The sequence below is a fragment of the Trachinotus anak genome, unplaced genomic scaffold, assembly GCF_046630095.1.
Source record: "Trachinotus anak isolate AG129_WGS33_773 ecotype Australia unplaced genomic scaffold, CSIRO_AGI_Tana_v1 ptg000015l, whole genome shotgun sequence".
In the NCBI taxonomy this organism is placed as follows: domain Eukaryota; kingdom Metazoa; phylum Chordata; class Actinopteri; order Carangiformes; family Carangidae; genus Trachinotus; species Trachinotus anak.
In genome coordinates this window covers 11,465,745-11,481,669 of record NW_027273866.1, presented here as the reverse complement: position 1 = coordinate 11,481,669, position 15,925 = coordinate 11,465,745, and the positions used below count along the sequence as shown (strand labels likewise).

Sequence of the window (15,925 nt, the reverse complement as noted above, 5' to 3'; positions counted from 1 at the left end):
GCCGCAAAGTGTGAATACTTATTCACTGTCAGCATTATGTACTGTAGCTTTGATAAAGTGCTGTAACAAGCAGATATACAATATATGAGATACTGTGAGATACACTGAAAATTTCAGTGGGGTTTTTTTCCTGTTTTTTTTTTCTAAGTTTAAGAAGGCATAAGGGGTATTCTCTGGAAAATCTGGAGTTTAAGAGATTATAAACCCTTACACCCTGTGGACTGGGCAGTCCACAGGAATGCTCCATTCATTTTTTCTTTACGTCAGCTCATTTGATTCGTTCCAGGATCTGCTTGCTATAAGACATCAACATGGGTCCTCTAATACCCATAAAACAGCAATGCACTTTAGCATTGTGTCCTGCTGTTGTTTTGTATTACATTGTCAGTGCTGCTGACGTGCACTGTCTAAACAGCATTCTTCTCTACCGACTTTGAATAAACTGCTGGAAACATTTTTGAAGTGAATGTGGACTGCCATGGTTGGGGATTCTTTTTTATCACCAGTGCTCAAGCACAGTAAAACACTCTAGATGAAAGTATCGACCAAATGGCAATATAACAGCATTTAGTCATAGTCAGACTGTTGGAAAATCATCCGTTTGCACTTTTGGCATGTTGTGGTTCAAGTGTCTTTGCTGCTTATAAGAGAGCCGGACCACTGACAGAACCATGAAGACGGAGCTTTTCTCTGTCAATGTCAAAGCACATCTCCCAGCAGAGAAATGATAGCGTGTAATATCAAGTCCACTTCGCTAATATGACACTCCCCTCTCCTCCTCCCAGTGTGCACGGACCATTTCATTTGTAATGAAGCTCGTGCCTCCTGCACCTAAATGGATTATGGACCGGTGAACCATGAACAGCACAAGGAGTTAAAGGTGGCAGGGCAGCGTGGCGCTCACAAAGACGTCCTGTAATTAAAGGATCACAGGTTAGATCCCCAGAAGAAGAATTCTGCCCAAAGTGTCCTTGAGAAACACTCCAAACTACTAACTGATAAATCGCTCAAAGTCACTCTGGTTAAGAGCCACAGCTTAACGCTTCAAATGCAGCACGTGCAGACACGTCAGCAGCAAGTGCTACAGATGTAATGGTTGTGAATTTCCACATAGGTTTTTTTCCAACAGGTGAGTCATGACTCAGACCATAAGGATCAAATACAATGGGGAAATATGTCCTTGTTTTCTAAGCTACAGGGCAAGATTTCTTACACAAAGGTTATCTATCTGTACATATCATATGTCTCCAGTGTTTGTCTACATCTGTTTACAGGTATCAATAGATAGACTGTAGCTATACAGATGCTAAGTGAGATGCTAGCTATTCAGCTCTGATACTGTTCAAGTGCACTGCTAAAATATGATTTATTTATTTCTCTTATCTCTGTTTGTAAAGGCATAGGTGAATGCAAGTGTGTCCTCATTAGCAAAGTCCCCTCCCACCCCCCCTCTCAGTCACCCTTCAGAAGATGAGGGGGTCAGTTTCCTGTTTCATTTGCCTCCGGTCATGCAAGGCTGCGTCAGTGTCTGTGGCCGTCTCCCTGCACTAAATCAAAGACAGAGCCAAGCGGCCAGCCGTGGCGGTGACTCCTTTTATGATATTCTATAGGATCCCAGTCATTGAGAGGAATGAAGTGTATGGCCACTAAGACTTACAGATCCTCGCAGGGGTCACAGGAGCTGGGTTGCCTTGTGAATCCCATTCGCAGCTGCCAGTCATTTTTTCCATCTCACTGAATTGTATCATTGAAAACCTCATTAAGCAGCAACACTAGAGAGCTTAGTGTTTGTTCTGCTCAACCTCCTCTAGGTTTGTTATCAAGCTGTGACAGTTTCCATTTGCAGGTGTTAGATACTCTTTCTGCCTCCTCTCGCCCCCCCTCTTCTCCTCTCTCTTCCTCATTGCAAACATGACAGAGAGTGTCACCAGCCGCCGATTTGCAATTTTGTGCAACCCCAGCAAATGGCTGATGTTAAAAAGGCAAGTTGGCTCCATGGTTTGAACTGCACTGCAGCAAAATCATTTTAAGAAGTGCCCTAAACCACAAAACAGACAGTCACATGGGAGAGTTTCAGCATTTGCATGAAAGCCATTCCAGATTCTTAAAATGACATCAGAAACATTTTAATGCAAATCTGAAGGCGCTGTCAGGTTACTCTGTGATCGTGTATATCTCACTGGGCAGAGCATGACACTAAAACTTTCCCTGGGAGGAAACTAAATTCTCTGTGCAGCTCAGTAGGCAGCAGGAGAATGATACAAACACTGAGTTGATACTGCAAGTGACACAATCAAGAAGTCAGTGACAGACAATTAATATATGGAGATGAACAAACCAGGAAATGACTAGATGCTCAAAAAGCTTGTTACCACAGAAAAGTCCAGCACAGTTGAACTTTTTACCGTCCCCCACATGTCAGCAGCCAATCACACTTCCATTCCTTTCAGTGAGCAACATTAGGTAAGTGAAAAATGCATGGTTATACGGACATTCATAATTCATAATGATTTATAATCACATAAGACTAATGGTGAAGAGTCACTGGGAGAGAACAAACTGCATGACAGAGCATCTGCTCAGCTCTGCTCTGTTCAGCTCTGCTGGTCACTGTGGTCATGTCAAAGCTCACGAGCTGCTCGACTCAGCAGCTCTCTTCATGGACCCGACAAGTTCCTCCAACAGTTTCACTGACTTTGTGCCAAACAGCACTCTGGGCACTTATTTGCAAAAGTTACAAATTTTCAGCTTTTCCACTTTGCTGGTGAGTCTTGATACTGGATCCTTTGCATAACAAAATGAGAATGTGTGAACTTCAGTTTGTGTTGTGCTGCTGGATGTGCTGGAAAGACAGAACCAACATTGTTTTGATGATTTTAGTTTTAATTCCACAGGATGAGGAAAGAGAAATTTGTCCAGTGAATTTAATGAAAATCTGCCTGTTAGATATTTTTTTGTGCAAAACTGACATTTTAGCCAGTTGGCAGTACAAGAGATAAGTCCATTCATCCTCTGAGGACCATAAATCTAATGCAACAGTAGTCACTAGTTTTCAAGTTACATTATGTTGCATCAGTCAAATTGTTGATCACAGTGGGGCTTTTGACCCATAAGAGCTGAAATCAACCAATCTGAAATCAGTTAGTCGACTAAAAAGCACTTACTTTGATAACTGAATTTAAGTTGATAATTTTTGTCACTTTTTAAGTAAAAATGCCAAATGATACTTTCAGCTCTTCAGATGTGATGATTTTATTCAAATTTTCTCTCTTTGTCTGATGTGATAAACTGAATCTTTGGGGTTTGAACAGTTAAAAACACAACTGGAAGACATCAGTTTGGACTCTTGGGGAATGGTGATGGGAAATCTTTTATGACTTTCTTACAATTTCACCAATTATCCTTTGGAATCCATAACCATCATTTCATTGACAGCACAATACATCTAAGATATTTATTTTGGATTAACACTACCTAATTATCAGTGGTTGGCTAGGTGCTGTCTGGATGCTAATCATAGCTATGTAACATTATAAAAACAGGAAATACATGATTTACCTTTTTAAAACTGTGCCGTCTCACACAGTATAGAAAGTTGCTCAAGTGGCGTGTGCATGGCGGCTGTGGAACATCTTGGTTTTCATTTCTGTGCCCATGTTAGCAGGTTAGAGCGGACACGCTGCCTAGAGATTGGATCATCTCGCCTATTTTTCACAAGTGATGCGCTTGGCTCCCAGTGAAAATAGAGGGAGAAAAGACTGCTGATGTCATATTATCACGGCTACATTACATAAAACTGACACCTTTCACTATGGTTGTCTACAGTATGTCTAGGCTGAATCTGAATATGACCCAGAAATGAAAAATATAAATATATTTTTAATCGCTTTAGCAGCTGCATGTGGAGACAGTGGAGCTCTTGTGACAATTTCTGTCAAAAATAAATCAGACAGTAATTTAGAATGAAAAGACACCAACATTCGAGTAGCCTACAAACTGTACAAAGACAGAGCTGGTGACGCAGCAGACACGCAGCTGGTGTTAACACACACACGCATGTTAGCTGCAGCAGTTCAGTGACGGAACCACCAAACACACACAACGCAGGCAGTGTGTTCCCAGCGTGTCCCAACTTACCTCTGAAAAAAATCTATACACTCATGTTCCAGTAAAGTGCTTTAGTTAAAAGTATGTTATTAGGATTTCATTATGTCGGCCAGTAAAGGTAGACAACCACACACACCATCACACAGCTGTGGTGAAATGGGAGGTTGTGGTTTGTGTGTGCATCTGCAGTACTCTCCTTCCCTATTTGGGATCATAAATATTCATTTAGGATCTATCAGCCTTTAGGGATTAATCCCAGTACGATGGTTAAAGTACAGAACACAAAGCTACTCGACCGGCATGTTAAGTCCATTATATACTGTAAAGTACCAGGTATTGCCCACAGGAGACTAATGGCTTTTTATCAAGGATCCCTGGAGGGCTGCAGCCCTCCACCTCCAACAGCACAGCGTTCCATTAACAACAACCCAGGTTCAGTTCAAGAGCACATTTTCCAAAATGCACCTGCTTTAAAAGTAAAATGAGTGACATTAGTGAGACAAACAACCTACGCTTTTGCTCTTTTATTTCCACAGAAAGCCACCTTCAAGACTGCGGGTCTGGGTGTAATGAAAGGCTTCTCTGTTGTTGTTCTAATTGACATAGTTGATATGTTGCTTTTTGTGTCTTGACAATAAAGCTGTTAAATGTCACACAGCTGCGTGAATAAATTTTTTTTTTTAAAGGAACCCGAAAAATGTGTTGAAATGCTAAGATACAAAATTGGCAGTGTTAAAAAGGGAACTTATGTCCAACAGCATCCGGGCTCTTATCTCCAACACGCCGCCTCGATACGAGGTCATTTAATTCAATGTCCTTGTTAAAGCAGGAGTACAAACAGACTCATCATTAAACAGCTGCTTTCAAGTGAGTCACATTTACATTTCAATCTAGTTCATTAAGCGCAGACACTGTAATCCACATCATGTTTTAACAGAAACAGATCGGCATTAACTGTACCAGACGCACTTCAAAATAACAAGTTTACACTCTGCTGCCAAACAAAACTCTCAATACAACAATGCTCAGTCAGGTCACGACTGTGATAAGGCACCTTGAACAATGAAGTCAAGAAAAACCGTCTACATATGGTTTACTGCAGCAGAAAAGACATGAACAAGGCTGAATTACTGCACCTTGGTATGAGCAGAGGGAGTTTCAGTGTGATCTCAGCAGCCTTTTTATTTCAGTCATAATTAGACTGAGAGCCGCATAGGCTCAAAATCTGAGACATGAGCAAGGTGTTCATTTATATTTTCACCTCTGACTAAAGTTTTTAGGGTTTTTTTCTCACACTATTTTTTTTTAGATTTTTTTGCTGTATTGTTCAAATACAAAGTTTTATAGTAAATTACTTTGGTTCTTAGCTAATTGTATTGATTTATGTCTTTATATGTAGGTACTTCCTTGCTTCTGTTATAGTATTATTTTGTTCGTCTATTCTAGTATAATTTTGCCTGTTTTATTGAGTATTTTGATTATGTATTATGTTGTGTTGTTTGTTGTAGTATTTTAGCAATTAAAGTAAGATTTTTATTCCTCCACACCGGCAACAGCTTCAGCCAGAGGCGTAACAAAAACATAATCCTGGAGGCATTATTCTGTCAGGTTGTCCGTCCTTCTGTCCGTCCAAATTCCCCATGAGGGAATGTCTTCAAGTTTGGCACAAATTTTCAATTGGACTCAAAGAGGAACTGAATGGAATTTAGTGGTCAGAGGTCAAAGGTCAAGGTCACTGTGATCTCACAAAACACATTTCTGGCCATAACTCAAGAATTCAAATGCTTTATTTGTTTATTTATTTATTTATTTATTTAATGTTTTAACAAAATTTCACACAAATGTCTAATAGGATAAAATGATGAATGATGACATTTTATATCCAAAGGGTCAAAGGTCAACTTCACTGTGACATCATAATGCTCTGCAACACTTTCATGGCCGTTATTCAACGCTGTAACTCAGGAGGCTGTAACAGGAGGGGAGATTGTGACCATATTTTCCAATTTAAAAAATAAACTTAATGCCTTTTACTAAATTCCTCACTACAAATATGATACGAGTCGGGACAGACTACAGACAGACAAATTACAACCACGAGGCAGTAATTCTAGTTTCTGTCTGTTATAGCATTGTCTTGTTTGTTGTGGTATTGCTTTATCTGTTTTTTTTCCTGTGTATCATATTATTGCTTGTCTGTTTTAGTACTGCTTTGTCTGTTGTAGTATTGCTCTGTCTGTTACAGCATTGTTTTCTCTGTCTACTTTAGTATTGTTTTGTCTGTTGTCTATCATTTTTTTCTGTCTCTTTTAGTGTTGTTTGTCTGTCTGTTACAGTAAAGACCAGGTCTCTGTCCTTGAATTCACCTTAGAAATAAAGATTAAATAAATTGAAAATGAAAATAAATATGTCATACTGTGATTATACTATTAAACCAGCAGTGACAGTGGAAGTCAGAACACACCAACATTTCCCCCTGTCTTCACAAGCACCATTTTTCCCTGGCCACCATTATTGAGAGGGACCTCTATTTAGTTCTCAGCGGTGTGAGCCTGGACTCAGCAGTGTCCAATCTATCCTCCACTTTACCTCCTACCTCTGTCAGCACCTCTCTGCCTTTACTGTGCTGGCTGTGGTCTGGCAATTAAGCCCCAATTTAGAAACCAAAAAAATAGAGGTGGCGACTTGGACAGACTTGTCCTGTGGAACTGACTATTAAAAGCTCCTGTGCCACATCATGAAGGGTCATGAGTGATCACCGTTACTGCTTCAGTTTGTACAGATATTAACGAGTACACACTTTGATTCCAGCAGGTGTAACAGTAAATGTTACATAAGGATCAAATACAATGGGGAAATATGTCTGTACCTGCTAATATTTTTTCAGCAATATTCTGATTATCAGTTTAAAACCAGCGAGAAGATATGTAACATTTTTCAAATGTTATCTTAATAAGTGTCAGCACTAACTGCCAAGTCACAGTCTTTCTTTTCTTGTGTAGACTATAACATATTTGAATATTTCTAAAGAAGTTCTAACTCCTGAGTGCTTCCTCATATTAAAGACGGCACACAAAGCCAAAGTCCATCATTTAACACCTGAAATGACAAATTCTTCATTTCATTTTGTCAGCGAAGGTCATCAGTTACCTACTATCTCGTAAAAGCAGTGTAATTTCTCCTCATTTTCCACAATCAGTCATTTTGTGAGAAAATATGACATAATTTTCAAACAGTGGATAATACCTCTGCATAGAAATAAGCTCTTATAATGCAAAGTAGCTGAGAGTGAAGCCGTTTTCACATATGAACTCCAGACAATGCACGGAGAATCAGGTCTGGTTGCCCTTTCACACACTCAGTTGGAGACATGTGGAAATATTCCATTTGGTTTCGAAGGAGGAGTGGTGAAAGTGCTGGAGGCAGGCAGCGCCACTGAATGGAAACGTCATCAATGCGCCTACTCATTTGCTGTGAATCCTCCGCACAATGACCGGCTCTATTCACACACGCGCTTAATCGAGCATTACACAGACTTCATACTGGGGAGCTTGCAGGGTAAAGTCCGTTTAACTTCCAGTTCAACTGATTTGGACATTTGCGTTCACACATACAACTCCTCTGGGTGATGTCTAGAAAGTTCAGGGCTGCATTGCATGAGTGAAAGCAGCTTAAGTGAGACATCACAGGTTCTTACCCTTCACAGACTAACTGCAGTAGAGTGATAGAATTTGCTCATGTCCACCTGTTTCTTGCCAATGACTGACATCAGTGATGATTGAGTTTTTAGTTGCGTCTGGTGTCTATCTTTTTTAATTTGCAGATCTGCGATCAAGCTGAATGGACAGGTGTCCCTGAAGAATGTCATCTGGGTATAATTATTTTTCCTCACTAATTAGCAAAGCATCAGTATTGCAGCTAATTGAATAAACCTCTGTACTAACGGAGTGATGGAAACTGCTTTGAATACACTACAGCTGCGTGTTACAGCTGCATCTAGCAGACTTTCATGCACAGCAAACACACACACACAAGGTCTGGATTTGTATCCTAACATGTGTGTCTGCACCTTTTTGTGTTAAGCATGATCTGAGTTTGTGCTCTTTAAGTGTCTCTGCCCTTCAAACTACTCTTTACATGCACTTCAGACACCTCACATGTGAAGAACTATTGAAAGAAGGTTTTATCTAAAAAGGTTTCTACATCACTGCCCAGGGCAAAAGCATGAAGATAAAGAAAAACCTGCACAGTGAGTATTCACTGAAGGATTGGGAGTTTAAAAAAAATCGAAGCTTAAACTGATCCTAATTCAGTGAAAATTACAAGCTTTTTGTATTATATAAAACCATTGTTCCAACAGTGTTTCAATGATTAGATTTCAACATGTGATCAGGATATGAAAACTTGTGTCAGTGAAATGCTGTTAAAACATACACACAAAAACTCAACTTCATCTTTCAATTGAATTTGGCTCAGTTCGAATCTGGATGCTAGGATGTCTTTTGACCTGTAAGTTTACTGGGTTATTTTAAACTTGGTGACAATAATTCTTAAAATCAAATCTTTTTAAACCAATTTCAATAATTCATAAATCCATTAAGTTCTTCTTCTGTGAGGCTTGACTTGGGTGCTTTGATCTTAATACTAATATCTAACACGCTCAGAGTGACAATGCTGCTGATGTTTAGCAGGTAATCTTGACCACATTCACAACCTTAGTTTAGCATGTTAGCATGCTGACATTAACCAATAAACACTAAATTCAAATTACAGCTGAGGCTGATGGGAATCTCCTGGTCATAATTTTAGTGGAGCAAGAGGTGGGAGTTGGAGGTAAAGTTGAGGGAGTTATTACAGTTCATCCTGAGGGAACATGAATGCCTGCACCAAATTCCATAGCAAACACAGGGACTCACCAAAGGATTCAACCTGTCAGAAACATGAAACCATGTCTGCACAAATGTCATGGCAATCCATCCAATGGCTGTTCAAGCATTTCATCTGAACCACATGTGTTAATCTGCTGGTGGTACTAGAGGACATGACTCTTATATTCATTAAAATCTTTAATCCAGAAACCCTCAATATCTGTAGCACATTTCAAGACCATTCAGTCCCTCACTTGTTTCAGTCTGGACCAAAGTGGTGGATCAGACAAACAACAGAAACAAGAAAGTGACACTGCCATCTCCAGAGCCACACAGCTAGCATAGCTAAAAACTGCTAAACTTTGGAAATACAGGGTTTTAAAAAGGCGGCGATCTGGTATTCTTACTGTGAAAACATCCACTTCTCAGTACTGCAACTTGCCTTTTATATCAGCAGTTGAATTATGAGAGCAGTGCATAGTATAATAAATAACCATTCTGTAATATCTCTACGAACTTTAATAGCTATTGACGAAAACTGTGGTTAGCTCACTCTGTTCCCAGCCGACAATTACCAAACAAATTAGACTCTGATTCTGAGCAGCACAGATGTTTGTTGTCTATTAAAAGCACAGATGACTCCTATTGGAAAAGTGTCGCAGAAATTGAGGGAAAGCCTCATTATCAGGTTGGTTTATTTGTTTTCAGCTTGTTCCCATTATGTGAAGCAGCATTTTAGATGAGCCAAGGACTCCGGCATGGTTCTGCAGTCGGCAGAACACTGTCCTTGGTATTGTCATGGGAAGCGTTGTATTTGGCCTTCATGCTCTATGAAACTCCCTGCCCACCCCACCTGCACAAAACTTCCTCTCCAAACTCACTAATGAGGCTGAGCCAGGAGTCAATCAGCTGTAAGGGCTAAAATGTTCTTTTGAGGTGTTGCAGCCAAACTTATGCAGCCTGTCAATTTAACATTCTCATGTCTTTGTGCACACATCAGCTTCTCTATTCACTTCATTCAAGCCAAGGCAACCATAGGTGACAGGTATGTCTGTCAATTTCTGCCTTGTACCACAGAAAAGAGCACGCCAAGTGCAGCTCTCACAGTGAGTGGTTCTTTGACATCTTGAGCAAAAATAAAATGAGCAAAAAAATGTCCTTACTTCTTCTGAAAGTAAAACCACACAGCAATTAAAGGAATTAAGAATTCTGACTTTGAATAGTCAGAATACCTTGATTTCCCTGCTAACCTCTTGTTCAGTGTTCTCATTTATTATTCTTTCCCAACATTTAACCAAGTAAGCTTGCTGCCTGCATTTTTGCAGGGCTCTGAAGGGAGTTGAGGACTTTATGGTGACTGTAATATGTCGTGGACAATCCTATTTCAATGACTATTTTATCTATAAACTGAGCTCCATTAAGTCCAATAAAACAAATGCTTTATGATCCATCATCATCCTCTTTCTATTTTTGGCCTCGGCAGCCAAATGTCTCCGAGTGTCATTCCAATAAAACTGTGCCAGAGAAGCAGCAAGCAGAACACCAGTTAATGCTGCTGTTTAATGTATGGAGGGGTCGCGCAGGTCTCGGAAATGTTGAAGCGTCGATAGTAGTGTGGGGGAGAGAGAGGTGACAGAGTTGCCGGCGCTTCATATCAGAGGAATAATTCATGCAGAGGAAAAAGAAATAACAGTCTGACATCTGCCTCTGGTAGTGCTGATTATTGTAGATATTTTCACCGGTGTCACTTCCAGTAAGCAGAGAAGTCTCTCACTCAAAACACACAGAGACAGAAGAACAGCAGCTTTCTACTGATTTTCTGGGTGTGAAAGTGCTCACTGCCAAAATTGCAAGTCTAAACAAAAATGTGGTCTATTGAAATTCTGATTCAGGCTTGCCCCAGTTTTCCCTCATATACATTTATATTGTTTTGGGCGGGGCTTGGGAATGGAGACTTATCATAAAAGATATTATCTTATAAGCAAGTGTGTGCAACGCAAGTACCTTTCTCTGGTGTTTGGTGCTATGATATCTTTGGAAGCTAAGAAAGACAGGCAATCTAGATAATTCTGCCCTGTGATCAGCTTTTTGTTTGCACTGCTGACAGCGGCATCACAGGTGAAGAAGTTCCACTACATGGCAAAGATAAACTGATACCTTTTCTGAAAAAAAAACAAAAAAAAACCTGCGATAGGAAAATCAGTGTGATCATGCAGAGAAAATGACACTGTAGGTAATTCTCTGTGCTGGATTCGTTTTGGGGGGAAATTGCAGTGTTATCACGAAGGAAATGGAGGCCTGCTCAACACTGTGTTCTCTACTTTAACTGCATATCTCCTCACATTTAATTTTAGTGACGTGATTTTGCAAAAGATGCCAAAATTAATTGAGGAGCTCAGCGGGCAGCGGTGCATAACAGGCTAGAGTTCATGTCTTGAGACTGAATGTGATTCATGATGTGTAGTGAAGACATTATGGAGATGAAACACTGGAAAATTTTTCAAATGCTGAACTAATTCCTGACAGAGACCATCATTTTACATTGGGATATACAACATGTCCTGATATTCTTACAGGCTTTTATTCTCAACCAGTCACACAATTAGCATCAAATGTATGTTGAACCACTGCTCTACAACCTGGTGTGGACAGGCAGTAAAAGTAAATCACCAGCATTGCTCTTTCCTGAAGGCAGCAACATACTAGAAATTAAATTGAGCTTGCACAAAATTAAACTGCTGTTGAACTGGTTTCAATCACAGTGCTGCGAGCAAGTATCTGCAAACTCACTGCGACTTGACGTCTGCTCGTTTTGAGACACTCCGTGACGCCTTGCCAGATGGAATTGCTTGCAAACTGCAAATGGAAGGAGAAATTGATTAGGGTTAGTCAATAACAGTGAAAGGATAACTCGGTGTAACTTATTTAAATCTGTAGAATAAAAGTTGAATATTAGGTTGAGATGATGAGCACAGGCAAAAAAAATATAAACAAATTAAATAAATGTGTTATGCATGTACAAAGTTAAAGAGATATTTAGGGCTGCACAAACAATGGAAATATTATTGAAACTGCAATATTGCCAAGTGCAATATCCAAATCGCAAAGGTTTTTATAAAGGTCAGATGTGTCACAATGTACTAAAACTGAAGTGTTGTGGTGCTACAGAGATGCCCCAGCGTACAACTCATAGTTTCATAGTGACTGTTACTAGCATTGAAATATAAAAAAAAAGGCTGAATCACATTAGTTTAGATGGGAGAGAAACACTGGAGCAACAGTTTGACAGAGCTGTAAGGGGGGTGGGAACATCAGTGGTCACAGTGGTCATAGTGGGGGCATATTGGTAGTGGTGTTATGTGTCAAAGAATTTTTAAAATTTCTGAAGGCAGAACAGGGTGCTAAGTTAAAAAAAAAAGTTGAAAAAAATGTGACATGATGTGATACAAAGCTGTTTTGAAGAATAACCTTGTATGCTCAAGTTTCTTGTCAAAACGGACAAAAAGTCCTTCAAAGTGTTAAAAAAAACGAAACTTTTACATCTACGTTTCCATGACAACTGTGAAAACTGGTTCTCCAATAAAGATAAGGTCTGCTTAAATTTCAGCCAAGCTCGTATAAGAAGTGATCAAAGCCAGGCTTTTAAGCCAGGCCAATACAAAAGCCAGACAACAATCCAGATCCAACCGCACTCACACTATCACCTCTGGTTTTCCACTGATACTGTTCTTTAACCCCATTTACTAACACTGCATCAAAATACAACCTTACTCATACTGTGGACTGACGCTGTTATCTCCTGACACTTTGGACAGACATCGACAGAAAGCAGGCACTGCACTACATTACTTCATAATGTCTGATTTATTACTTGATATGAGCAGGATGATTATGTTATGGTAGAAATGGCAGTCATATCTCAATCAGTATGCTAGACTTAAAATACTTCTTGCAGCTATAAATGTTACTATGAAAAAATATTTAAAGACTTTACATATTAGCTATGATAAAAACAATAATAGTAATAATAAGGCTTCAAAAATGCCACGTCTAAGTCATAAAGGTGTGTTTGTTATATAAAGCATTTATCTCACTGCATGTGTTTTTTGTAATCACTATGTGTGCAATTTAACCCTTTGGCCCCTGATGGAGTAATGACTAAGTAAATGGTATTGATGAATAACCTTATCAAACCCCACTGAAGCACTATGGGCATTTGTGGAACAGGCAGGAAGTGAAACTGAAAAGAACAAATTCAATTTGATTCAGCTGTCATCAAGGTCATGAAAACAGTTCAGGCTTCAGACATTTATCTTTCAGTTTTCATGAGTTTCTTTAAGAGCAGTCAAAGGGAGAGTCAAAGCTGGACCAGCAGAGTGACTGTTTTTTACCACATTACATTCTCTTCCAGTGAAACACAAAAAACAAAACATAAATTTTAAAGGAATGTGTTTCCACTTAACGCAACAGCTAAGTCCAGCAGATCTGCGGGTCACAGATCACCTTTGTTTAATTCTGACCTGTGAAAACATTGATATTCTCCCATCTCTACCGAGTCTGAAAGAGTATTTAGAGAATATTGATCTTTGTATAACTGCAATGTGAGAAGCAGCAGCATAGGAGGGATCATGTGTGGCTGCAACAGGGATAGAAGATAATAACGATAAAGCATTTGGAAGCAAAGTTACTGCCTGCAGCTTGTGCTTGCAACCCTGCAACCCCATATCGCTTATAAATGGGGATAACAGAGCATATTTTGTCTCTCTCCAGGAAAACATTCAGAGTGTTGCACTCACAAATAGTTGCGTGAACAGATGAAAAAGAGACCTCCAGAGAAGTACAATACCTGCTGTTCTCTCACCTCACAGATATTTAGTTATTGTACAGATTTTAGCTATAATTGCATTGTTTACAGAAATGGACAGACAAGGCGACCTCCCACCAACAAACATCCAACACTGAAAGGTGTGGGGATTTCCAGTGCTACCTGACATGCTGTTAGGAGGGAGAATAAATCCATCTTAACAACAGCAGCATGACAGAACAATAGCAGCTCTGTCCTGCTGTTTGTTGGTGTGGGAACAGCCATCTGCTCTTCAGTGTGGCCAAGACTAAGCAGATGATTGTGGACCAGGACTATATTAAACATCATTTTGATTCTTGGAGAGGAGGTGGAGGCAGTTGCGGGATAAAGGACTGGAAATGCAACACAGAGGCTGTCCACAGGGAGAAAGCGACTGTCATGCCGAGTGCTATATTCTTTGCTGCAGTCCTCTGGGGCAGCATCGCCAAAGCCCGATGATAGTGTCTATCAGCAAGGCTGGCTCTGTGCTTCTCTGGAGTCCTTGGAGCTAGGTGTGGAGATGAGGATGCTGCAGTTGTTGAACATCATGGATGAACATCTCACATCCCCCTCCACAAACTGCCAGTCACACAGCAGAGTGCCACTGTGACAATGCAACAGGACATTCCTGCCAACAGCCATCGCTCTGTACAATAATTCTCCTCTGTGCCAGAGCAGAGGACTGACAGCTCTGTTCTGCAGTACAAGAACAATGCTGCTGCCTATTTACATCTTCTACAGTACGTGCGTCATCATCTGGTCAGGATGCTGACTTTTCACTTGGAAAATGCAGCATTAGCCTCAGTCTTTTAGCATGTATCTAGCCATCAAGTGCATATTTAAGATCCTTTTACAGGGTTCTCATTTCCAAACAATCAGATGTACAAATACTTAAAATGTACACAAAAACTCAAACATTCAACAACAGCCTGTGTCTAGAGATGAGAAGGCTGCTTTTCTTAACTTCTGTGTGAAGTGAAAGCTCAACTGAATGTTGAGGAACTTTTTCTCGTTGACTGCTCCTTGAACTACAGTGACTACCACTTAGATCGGACCCTAATTTGTATGTGGCTTTGGACAATATGTCTGCCAACTTAATAAATGTAAATGTAATGTAAATGCATGTGTCTGGTGAGAATTATGACACGCAGCATTAATTATGCGTAGTTGGGCTTAGTGATGGCTCAGTTTTGGTCTGACTACAGCTTAATGTAGCTGCATTTTGTCAATCACATCTCAGCTGAAGCAAAGCGGTCACACCAACAGCAATTGGAGAAGAGGGCAAATAGAGCAATCAGATGACTGGAGCAATGCAGCAGACAGCTGCAGGGATAATCTGAAAACAGTTCTCTTCCTTACAGAGACTAAACAAACATCCCTGCTGCCTCAACCATTAAGGTGTTTAGCACCGAAGGTCATCTGGAGGCATGCCTGGATGCTCCGGCTTGACCCAGTGATGCAAAACACCACGAAATGAAGCTCTTCATGAGCTGCCTCATGTTCCCTGTGTTGGTCTCATTCCTATTGGCACCTGCTATAGGAACTATATTTTATATTACACAATACATTTTTTATAACACATCAATGAGCCAAGAAACTCACTCAACACTAGGGTTGGGAACTGAAATCCTGTTCTACATCAGAACTGGTTCCAAAAGGCCAAGAACCAGGCACCATAACTGTCACTGTTTCATTTCACATCAATATTCAATTGGTGATGGCCAGAACTAATCCAGGCCAGCAGCTAATCGGTGCCTTTATCAGTTCTTGAACACACACCTGGGATTGAGTTTTCATGCTCTTTAAAATGGAAAATACCAAAAAGTACATCTGTTGTTCAACACCTTGACATTTTTAACTTTTGAATTAAATGGTTATAAGGAAAAGATGTATAAATGATTGTTTACTGGACCTGTTATTGTTTGCACGTTGCTAAGGGCACACAGGTTGCTTAGCAACTGTAAAGGAAGCATACCAATGAAGAACAGAGATTTAATATAAATAATAATCCACAAGGTGGATTATGGTTGGGAGTGGATTATCCTGCTTCCATCATGGCCACCTGCCAGGAATCAAAATACAACAACTGTTATTTAAATGAAAAAAC

At 40.0% G+C, this 15,925-nt stretch overlaps 1 protein-coding gene across 3 annotated transcripts in view; it reads right to left on the bottom strand.

Moving 5' to 3' along the window:
- The window catches only part of gfra4a (GDNF family receptor alpha 4a), a 266,508-nt gene that overhangs the window by 154,547 nt on the left and 96,036 nt on the right, over window positions 1-15,925 (bottom strand). For all 3 annotated transcript variants that reach the window (XM_071498094.1, XM_071498096.1, XM_071498095.1), the window contains one exon: window positions 11,766-11,831. The gene's annotated coding sequence lies outside the window, so the exon portion shown is untranslated. The remainder of the gene's footprint in view (window positions 1-11,765; window positions 11,832-15,925) is intronic.